The sequence below is a fragment of the Trachemys scripta genome, chromosome 7, assembly GCF_013100865.1.
Source record: "Trachemys scripta elegans isolate TJP31775 chromosome 7, CAS_Tse_1.0, whole genome shotgun sequence".
NCBI lineage: Eukaryota > Metazoa > Chordata > Testudines > Emydidae > Trachemys > Trachemys scripta.
This window is the reverse complement of record NC_048304.1, coordinates 93716064-93727861: the sequence shown is the minus strand read 5'-3', so window position 1 is coordinate 93727861 and position 11798 is coordinate 93716064.

Below are 11798 nucleotides of genomic sequence, written 5' to 3'. Positions count from 1 at the left end.
ATTGGCACTGGGCCCATTTCTGTGGCCTACATGGTCCATGCAAGTTGTCATGATAGGGACATAGGTAGTGGTCATGGGGTGGGAGTCAGGCCAGGTCAGGTACCAGGAGCTCAGAGTCTGAGGGAGGTCAGATGGCAAAATCAAGAGTCAGGAGGCAGGCAGGGTCAGAATACCAGGACACTAGGAGCAGGTATTACAGGGGAAGCAGACTGCCTAAGCAGGGAGAACCCACTTGCATGGACACTTCCTGTTCCTGTGCTGGGTTTAAATAGGAGCTGTGAATCAGTCAGGACCCCAACATCCCAACAGTCAGATTCTGGGACTGGAGTCCTCTGTGAGCTCCTATTCTGGCAACTGTTAGCACATCACTGGGTAGCAGGTTGGAATTTACTAGAGCTGAGGCGCCCTGGGGACTATGGTTCAGGACCTGTGGGACCTGACACAGGACAATGGACACAGAGAATATTAAGCAACTCCCGCAATGTCAACAGTGATGTCTGTGGCAGCACACAAATTAGAACACAAGGTCTCCTGCCTTTAGGGTTGCTAATTTTGGTTGGACATATTCCTGGAGGTTTCATCACACAACATAATCTTTAATTAAAGGTTAATCTTTAATTCCCGGAGACCCCAGAACAATCCTGCACGGTTGGCAACCCTACCTGCCTTAATATACTCACTGAACCATAAGACTTCCCTTTGAAGCTTCCTTCATTACTGTTATTCTTATGGCTTTCACTGTTATGGCAGCATGTAACAGTTTGTTCACTCATTTGGGTGCACCAACAGCTAGAAATCATGACACTTAGCACAACAGACTAAGACAGAACAGACTTTACCGGTGATATGCGCCACTTCTAAATAAAACTTAATCACAGCTGACAATGAGCATTTCTTAAGAGCTAACTGCTTATATATTGAGATGAATGGAAATTATAGCACTCTCTACAACAGTGCCTTCTAGTGACTTCCAGTAATGCTTCAACCCTGTAATTTGCCACCGATTTTGGTAGTCACCAATGGGGCAGCAGTCTCAGGCACAAGACTGGCCATCAGGGAGAAGAAAAAGCTTCTCTTCCTCCCTTCAAACAGTACTAGAGAACCACAAAAGCAAACATTAGCCGGACTGCAAGGTGAGGAAATGTTTCTCTCTGCCCCAACAAAAGCCTTAGGTGAAAGTAGGGGAAGTCAACAGCCCCAGTTGATATCTCAGTTAATCCATCCAGCCATCAATAAACCTATAGTTCAGAGAGCTACTGGAAATGAATCCTTTTTTGTTTCATCAATACAGTATTCATGTGTATGAATGAGATTTTCCTGCATTTGGAAATTGCCTTTAAATTTATACCAAACATTTGGAGCAAGAGTATTTGGCATTTTTGGGAACCAGTGTAACTTTGTTGTCATTGCCTATGCCCTAAAACATCTTGTTAAATCTATACAGTTATTTAAAACGACATTTATAGGGTTTGTTAAACCTCAAACCTCTCTGGTTTCTCTTATCTCTAGTGCTCTGCGGAATTATTTACTTTGGCAGATTCTCTTCACTAAATAGGACCATGTTCATAAACATGTTCTATCACTAAGTTGTCCTTAGGCTTCAGCGGTCTCTTTGGGCATAGCAGCTCCTATGAGCTACTACATGACATTTTAGGATATGGAAACATACAATACAAAAGCACGAAGCCCCTAATCTACTAATGCCTCCTGCAGTAGAAAACATTTGATCATATCAGATGCATTCACTTAGCCATACTGTGTGTCAGAAAAATAATTCATGTCATCACTGTATAAGTAAAAATAAATAAGGCTCAGGCCAAGTTCAACCGGTTAAAGTTACAGATTAGGTAGCATACTGCCTAGGCAAAAGACATTTCACAATGAAGGACAAAATACTCAAGACAGAACTCAGATTTGTATGTCTCTGCCTATTAAATGCATCACTTAAGACCTCAATAAATCATCAAGTCCAACCTCCTGCAATGTGGCAGGACCAAGTAAATCTAGATCCTGACAGGTGTTTGTTCAACTTGTTTTTAAAAGCTTCCAATGATGGGTACTCCACAACCTCCCTTGGAAGCCTACTCCAGAGCTTAACTACCCTTATAGTTAGAAAGTTTTTCCTAATATCAAATCTAAATCTCCCTTGCTGCAGATTAAGCCAATTACTGCTTGTGTTACCTTCAGTGGAGATGAAGAACAATTGATCACCGTCACTTTTATAACAGCCCTTAACATACTGGAAGACTGTATGTTAAGGGCTGTTATAAAAGTCACCCCTGAGGCTTCTTTTCTCAAGACTAAACATGCCCAGTTTTAACCTCCCTCATAGGCCAGGTTTTCCAAACCTTTTATAATTTTTGTTGCTCTCCTGGACTTTTTCCAATTTGTCCACAGCTGTCCTAAATTTGGTACCCAGAATTGGACACAGTACTCCAGCTGAGAACTTACAAGTGCTCCATGGGAACCAGAATAAACTTCAACATCCCACTATGGCTCTGATACCAAGGTATTAAACATATGAATCTCTTTAAGAATGTGTGTGTAGTCCTGACTTCAATGAGACTGAAGCATGTGTGTAAGGTTAAGTACCTTGCTGAATGGGGGCCTATTCAGGTAAACCTGAATATCATAGTGTTAGTATTTTTGTTAATGTTTTTAGTTTGAGAACCCCTGGACCTATGTTCCCAAATTGCATGTATATCCTAGTTAATTATACCACTGGGACAACAGCCAATGAACATGGGATGTTACACATAAGCAGTGTTTTTGCTGCATGTAAATCATTAGATGATTTTTGGGTCATTGGGTTCTGCAAATACCTTTATTTCTGGCTGTAGTAAGCAGGGGTGGCTCTATGTTTCTTGCCGCCCCAAGCACGGCAGTCAGGCGTCATGTCAGTCATGCCTGCGGGCAGTCCGCGGTCACGCGGATTCGGCGGCGTTTCTGTGGGTGATCTGCTGGTCCCGTGGCTTCAGCGTACTCACCACCGAATTGCCACCGAAACCGCGGGACTGGCAGACCTCCCACAGGCATGCCGCCGAAGGCTGCCTGACTGCTGCCCTCAGAGCAACCGGTAGGCCGCCCCCTGCAGCTTGCCGCCCCAGGCACGCGCTTGCTGCGCTGGTGCCTGGAGCCGCCCCTGGTAGTAAGTATGTTGCCACCATAGAATGGACTATTATATGGTTTGCCATGTTTCTCACTTAGTTGAAAGCAGAACGTCTTCCCCATTCCTTCCTCAAACCTGGCTAGTTTTATGTGCAGTAAGTGCTACAGTTTGTGCCCATCTGGTTCTTGTGTGCTATACTTGCTTAGTGGCACTGTGGCCTCAAAGTCACATTCTAACTCATGTATCACACAATGAACATTCTGTTTTTCACAGCTTCCAGTTATAGAGCCACAACTAAAACCCTTTAGCCACATGAAGGACATTTTCAGAATACCAAATGTGCAGTCGGCGACAGACCAGACAAAATGGTAAGATACAGGATATTACTGGTTAAGAGGAAAGAAGGGAGATGTTGGTGAAAGAAGATTCTTGGCTTTTCAGAGCTATGTTAAATACATGTTAATTTGCGGCAAGAAGAAAAGGTAACATTTTTAGAAGCCTGAGTTCCTTGGCTTCCCTAAGTCCCTAAAATTTTTTCCTATAAAAATCTTTTTACTTAAGTTGTAATCTCCCATCAGGTGAAGAAATTAGGATAAAAAAGTAGTTTGTCATTTCTATCTCCTATTATATATTACTCCTTTTCGGAACAAGAAGAACAAAATATTTTAAAATAAATTGACCCCAAGCTTGCAATTAGAACCTTGCAGGCAGAACCTTGTGTTCATACAGAACCCAAATTTATTTCAATGGGACTCTGGGGGCATAGGCATGTTCCAAGATAAATCATACTGGAAGGTCTCAACCTATGTTTGCAATTCTTTGGGCTATTTTAGAGCTGGCCCTTTAATTTGCAAGTGTCAGAGCTCAGAAACAGCCAGTATCCAGCCCTACATCCTACTGTGCTTCTCTGAAGCTAATATCTTGTTTGCTAGAATCTCAATTTTTATTATAAAAAAAGTCTCTAGTTGGTATGTTTGTGCAGAAAACTTCAAAAGTGTGAAATAAGTGTAAACAATACAGAGATGAGTCTGCAGGGAACCTGGAATAACAGCAATGAGAGGTGAGAACTACTTATTCATCTCAGGGAGGGGTTAACTCAGCTACCCAGTGGATGGCACTGTACCTATTAGCAGGAACTACTTCATTCCTCCTCATGTAAGAAAGGAGAGGGAAGGTTACAGATCCACACAATTTACTGCAGATGACATCTAGGAGATACCACCACTTACTTTTTTACCCCGATCAAGAAGGAGCAAAGTCCAAGAAGCCTAGCAGAGCCCACGGGCATACTGAAGCCAGCTCAGAAAAGCACCACCTTCTTTATTTTAACTTCAGCCTGACCTTTGGGGGCCCTTCAACCTGAGGGTCCCTTTGACTGCACAATTTTGGGTGTCTTGGGCATAATACAGAATCAGAACAATAGCTCAAACAAAGAGGGATTCAGCTAAAAGGACATTTTTTTTTCTTTCACATCACATCACACACTTATGGGCAAATCCAAGAAAAAAATGGATGAAAAAAGTAAAAATTTACTTCTTAATCAGTTCAACCCATTTCATTGACGAGCACCACACTACTGTACTTTTAGCTAGCAATCAAGAAAGAGTTTCATGTTGTGGGGAAAAAGTGAGTCAATTCTATTATTTGATTAAAATACATATTACATTTAATAATACCCAGGAAGAGGCAATTGAAAATTAGGGCATTAGAAATTTTCTGTTTAACCTTCAGTTGTTTGCTAACATTTGCAGGGCTAAAAATATATATTGACTCTTAATAGTTAACTTGAGTTTATACATCAGAAAGAAATGAAAAAAGTCTATTAAAGGTCAGTTAAAATTTAACATATTGCTTTTTACTACACGATTGCAATCTCTGAATCAATGTCCAGAGTAAAGTAGGAGTTGTCAGTGTAACTAACCTGATTTGAGAATGGCAACCTTTGAAAAATTGCCAATATAAATGGTCTTGTCTGATAAAAGTCTGCCTTGATCATGATGAAATATCTTGGGAAATTGCTTGGATCTGATTCACAAACCATTTTTGCCTTCTTTGAGCACGTGTTGGGCTAAAAATAAAAATCCAAACAAGGTTAGCTAAAAAGTTAACATGTCTATCGAAATAAGTCATGGACTTCAAATATTTTCATAACTACATTTTCCATGTTTTAGTTAAAGAAATTTACTCCAGTATTAAGTTCATTACTAATTGTCTATGTGAAGTGTATAAAAACAGGGAGCTCAGAATGGCTCTGAATAATTGGTAACAGAATATTTGCTTAGTAAGTCTTCACTTACTGCTGAAAACATTTTTTGGATCATTACTTCAAGTATCTTATGAGCACATTTTGTACTATAGACATAAAAATAGCTTGGAAATTTAATTAGCCTGGTTTACTGGGATTGGAAAATAACTAATTTTCACTTCATACATATTTACAAGAAAAAGTAGATACTTTCAAATGTATTTACAAATTTGATTCAGAAAAAGATCTCCATGAAAACAAAAATGCAACCATTTCTGAACGACCATACTAACTTTTCTTATTGTTTAGCTTCTTTGTTTTATTTACCATATTAAGCGGTTCTTACTCTGACAGGCTATGACATTCCTTTTCTCAAAAACCAAAAAGTAGAGCAGTAAAATATTCGGTAAAGCCCCAATTCAGCAAGCACTTAAGCATGTGCTTAACTTTAAGTACATGTTGAAGGGCTTTACTGAATCAGGGCCTAATGGGTACCTTTCTTTAGGGATGAGAGGAAGAAAATAAGACTCTACGGTGGTGATAGTTACCTGCCCAGGTTTCAAAGCCACATATAACCAAGTTACTGGAAATTTACACAGTTTCCGTGTCAGTTTATGGATTTTTGGATCCCATATTTTTCTTTCCATCCTTTGGCTATACAGAGAAAGGGTTAAACAAACGTTGTTCTTTGTCTAAAACAATGTTTTCTGATCTTTGGAAAGCTACATGCCCTTCCTCCACCCCTCTTTTCAGGAGAATGAGACTAATTGCATTCCTCTTTTTTTTCTTTTTTACTGAAAGCTGAGATACTGCAGAACAATGTAGAGAGCTGCCTGCACCCCTTTCGCTAGCCTTTTGAATCCCACTAGTGGGTGCTATGCACATTTTGGGAAACACTGCTGTAGGGTATCTGCTCAAAAATGCAACCCCCAGTTGGGGTTTTGATCTACTGCCAATGCTTTACCAGAGTATTTGTAGCCATTTTCAATATGAACCTTCTCTTTATCCATATGCTTCTTTTACATGGGCACTGTTTCTCCTATGATTCTATTAGTGAAGTCTTATCACTTCCACTCTTTTAGGTCTGATTATCACAATATTTCAAAGACATTTGACTGAAATGCTTTTCTATCATTAGAGGCTGGAGACTAAGGGTAGGGATCACAGAATCAAAAGCATGTTCCTTTCTTTACTTTATAAGCTGCCTACAGAACTAAAGGAGGGTCTGTAACAGGGTGTAGGAAATCATATGGGGCAACAGAGTATACGCTGGTGGAAAATGCTACTTCACTGCATAAAGTTAGCTCACAAGAGACAAATGGAAGGAAGCAGCTGGCAGAAAGTGTACTTTTGCTCCAAAATGTCTTTTGTTGCTTTCTTTGCACGAAAGGACTCGATTCATTCCAAGTTAATAGGATGAAATTCACTCCAGTGTAGAGGATCTGTGCAGTGCTCTGCACCACTTAAACACCACTTAGATCTTTGAAGTTGGGTTTAAGTAATGCATAGGGCTCTCTGCACTGCAGTGAATTTCAGCCATAGTTCTTAATTTGTAGAGCACATTGGGGCACACAAAGCAAACTATTGAAGAATCTGTGAAATGTTCTAACTGTCCAAAGTGTGGTAGCAAACAGGTAAGTTCAGCTGCTTCTAGCAAGTTCTGTAGTGTGTATAAACTCTGATTTTGTAATAGAAAATGCACGGAGTTGAGTGAAGGCATGTGAGAATGTGGTGTCTGATGAGTGGTAAGCCTTTGTTGTAGCTTCTGCAGCACACATGCTATTTTAAGCAGGAAACAGTGATCACTTTTGAGGGTTCCAGCACATTTCCAGTTATATTAGAAGCACTGCTATATAGTCAAGGAATGCTGTGTGGTATGTGGTCAACACACAAGCTACAATAAAACACTACATTATCTTTATATAGTTTGAATTTTAGTCAACTTCCTTTTAGCTTCTGTCACTGATTCCCTCTTATAACATATTAAGTTCTCCCCTATTCAGCACTGCAATGGCTTGTTGCAATGGCTTGTTTCAAATATGAGTTCCATATTTCAGCACATTTTCCCACATACCATTATAGGTTACCATAGATATACTATTGTGCTGTGGGGAATGAAATGGAAATGCACTGACTTTTAATGAAAAATAAAAAGTTAAGATAGTCAAAATCCAAGGTTTTCTTTCAAGCATTCAAACTTGTTTAAATGCAAGCTTACAGAAAATGAAACGATAAGATGGCCTTCCTTTTGTCACATCATCTGTCAACCAAGAGCTGTGGTAAAATATTGGGAACATTTGTTAATGGCAGCCCTATTGTCAGCTAATTCTTAGAAGGGTTTATTTTGTTTTTCAAATCTCAGTGGACATATTTTAGAAATTAAAAATATTACATGCAGTCATTTTGCAACTGTTCTCAAACATTTATAAAAACTGACCAAGCATTGCTTATAACATTCACCACCTTCACAATATCAGAATAAGACACATTCAGAATAATTAAATTAATTAATTATTTTCTGCTATTTTACTTTAGCAGATGGTAAATGTGAAGGTTAATGCTTTCCTAAATGCTAGCACCCAAACTTACATGTACAATGAAGCAGAAGAAAACAGTTAATAGAGCGCTCATTTGTGAACCCTCACTCAAATATTATCAACCAATATTTACATTACAGTGGCACACCCTATTAGATTAGGTGCTATGCAGAGCACCTCCCTAGCAAACACCAGGATTTGTATTTTGTATCAGTGTAAATGTTCCAGATATAGAACATAGACTATATGGGGCCTGATCCAACTCCCAGGGATGTCAATGAGAATCTCTCCATTGGCTTTAATGGGAGTTGGATCAGGGCTTTAGAATCTATTGAATAAAAGGAACAGAAGCAGCCGTTAGCAACTCAATAGCAAATGCCTTTGAAATTCCTTTAGGAGTGCTAGGAGTGAGAAAACCGAGCAAATTGCTTTTGGTTTGATGGCTGAGATCATCTCCTTGTCTTGTTGATAGCATATTTGTACAGCTGTGACCCAGGGAGTCCTTCAGTGCCCACGGGCAGAGAGCACCTCATCCTGTAACTCACATCGGCCTGACACACTCCTTGCCCTAACATACTCCTGTCATAATCTGCATCTAAAAGGTGTCATGTAATGTATCATCTGCAAATCAGTAACATCCTGGGCATTAATGTTATTGTGTGATGTACGTACAGGCGGTATATAAAGAATTCTAGATGTGTGTTGGAAGTATGTTCTTAGAAGGTGTTTTGCAAGAAGTGCATAAATCCAGTCTGTCCTAGACATAGCAATGTTGTATGGCCTGTTTTCCTGAGTCTCCAGTGTAAATTGGGCCAGGTAATACCTCAGAGGTTAATGAAAAGTGCATCTACATAGAAAGGGTAAACAAAGTCAGTAAGCTAAACGAGTGGTGGAGGGAAGACTGCTTAATGATCATACTGGAGGATGGAACCTGCATCCCCAGGAAGCTTTCCTGCTCTTGAAACAGAGACAGTAGACTTTGGGAACTACAAACAGAAGCAGAAAACCATTTTGGCATTGATCTCCTGGGGGACACAAGAGGCCAACTCATGGGGTTGAAGTCTCTGGGAACTGACTATAGGTGAGGAGCCTGCTTAGACAAAGATTGTAACTTGCTGAAGTTAAGTTTTAGTCACTAGATGTGGGTTTGGTTTAGTTTTACTTGTAACCATGCCTGTGTCATGAGCTCTTATTTACTATTACTAAAATGTCTGTTAATAAACTTACTCTTGTTTTATTACAAAATCATCTCAGAGCTTTGTATTAAACTGAAGGGTGAAGTCCTCAGCTACAATTCTGCTGTGTGTTCTGTCTCTCTGGAGGCAGCGAACTTAATAACTTCTGTGAGTATCCAGTGAAAGGGACTGGATCCTGCCGGGCTGAGGGAGGAGAGGGGGAAACTCAAGATCAGAAGCGTATCCAGGCTGGTAGAAACCAAAGTGAGGCCATTGTGCTGTGGCAGGCTGCTAGTGTCAGGGCTCTGAGCCAAATTTGCATAGCACAGAAGCACCCAGGGTAACAGGACAGGTGGTGACAGAACCCCTTATCTGGGTGATCCCCAGAGGATCACAACAGGATACTAGCTCAGAAAATACAGACACACAAAAATCACAAAAAACATAATTAGTTTGTACACATGGAATATCAATGGGAGCTGGTCACAAGTCTATAGCTTTCTTAAAATGCATATAGCTCCTTGATTTAGAATAAAGTGGCATTCACAAGGGGCGCAAATCGCCCCATTCAGAGAGCCATCACAAAGCCTATGCACTACTTACATTCCACTTAATCCCTGTTTAGAGGCAGCACTGCCCAGTGGATAGTGAACTGGCCGAGGAGTAAAGGGACCTGGGTTCTAACTCCTGGTTCTGCTACTGATTCACTAAGTGACCTGGGGCAAGGCACTTCACCTTTCTGTGCAGCTGCTTCCCCACAGCCAAGTGTCTGTCTTGTCTATTTAGACTCTGACTCTTTGGGGCAGGGACTGTCACTAATCATGTTTGTACAGCACCTAGCGCAATGAAGCCCAAATTTCAGTTAGGGTCTCTGGGTACTATTGTAATACAAATAAACAGCAACATTGGCAAGTTTTCCTTGGTCAAAATGTTGCTATTCCTGCCAGCCAGTCACTGTGTTAACTATCTGTATTTTCTGGTGCAGTTTTAGTTCTTTTTAGGAAATTAAACACTTCCTAAGTCTTCTGTCCTGCCATCCTTGTGAGTCCACATGGGCAATTTCAGGTTCACTGATAACTCTAATGGCAGTAGAAGTTTGAACTTACTGGACCTCTGCAGCGTTACTATATGGACGGTTTGGCCTCTGAAATGTCAGCCTACATGCTCTACACAGACCTTCTCCTCAGGAAGCAGAGGGTTCTTCAGAGAAGTACTGGTACACAGCCGAACAGAACTTCTCTCCGTCAAGTACAAAGAGTCTGGTGGAATATATCAAACAAAGAACTGCATTGGCATGCAGACCCAACCTTTGCTTGTTCTGTAAACCAAAATGATGCAAAGTAATGATGACTGACTAGTTTCTTATTTCCATTCTTGAGACTGTAATTTCTTTGCACTTATCCTGGATTCTTCACCAATATCTTATTTTACTCTTGCTTCCTGAACAATATTTCTTGAATTTTACAGAGGATTGAGTGAACTTCAGGTTAAACAGAGAATATGCAAGAGGAAAGCTGAAATAAGAGAAGTTGTTTCAATATTAAAAAAGTGCTTCCAAAACAATAACATTCTCAGTTAACTTCAATAAAGTGTGAGAAAAAACGTGTGCATCCTATTTTTGAATAATTCCACAATTGTTCATAAACCTGATATAAAAAAAACCAAATACCATGCATATGCAATACAGTTTGTCTTATGCAATGGGATATGTCCAATTCCTGGTATATTACTATGGTCCAATCCAAAGCAAATTTTAATCAATAAGAGTTTTTCCAGTAATTTCATCAGGCATTGGATGAGGCCAATACTGATCTTATTGGGAAGAGAAGAATAACTGAATCCACTATTACAGGCAGAACAAATTGGTGGCATATGTTAACATTTCCAGCATTGTCCATACAGCTCCTTAGTTTTGTTCCCACATGCGTCTGCCAGCTTTTCCTCCTCCACACCACACCACATTGTACCAACCACGGAAAGAACCACCACTGTATTTTTAGTTTTTATTATTTTGGAAGTACAAAAGTATAGTATTATGTTCCAAAGTACATATATCATTGCAGTATGTTGAGAACTGAAAATCCTCAGAAGTTGCACATGATTAAATAGTCGCACATCACTTTGTAAATTGATTAATTTCTGCTTAAAGAGATGCTAGTAATACAGGTGCATACAGAGCAGGCTCAAGAATTACTTTGCTAATGCAGTGCTAATAGAGTATGTCCCTGAGAGAACATCCTCCATCGGGGAGATTTGAACTCCCTTCTATATAAACAATGTGCACATTGGGGCAAAGATTTATTCTTCATTCAGTGGTGCCTACTTACTATCTCAGAACAAACTTATGAGCCAAATATGAACCAAATGCTAGGGAAGCAGGATGAGTGAAAGTATATTTTGTCTTATCAATGGGTGAAAAAAGGGGTGATTTAGTATATTTACTAATTAAACATCACTCTTTGTTGCTGATATTAAATTTTAACAGCAGACTACAGCCTTAGGTTTAGCACACCTTTCATGTAAACAGAAAAGGCTATGTTCTATTTTAAAAGCGGGACCGATGCCCAGAATCACAAGGCTTGTCATTTCCTAAACTATAAAAATGTAATTGGGAGTGGGCTGAGCTAGCTCCAGTGAGATACGAAACAACCATATAGAGACAAAGAAAACCTATTGTAATCACTAATGGAGAGTTAGAGTTATGTTTGCAAGAAGACTATTAACTGAGCCAA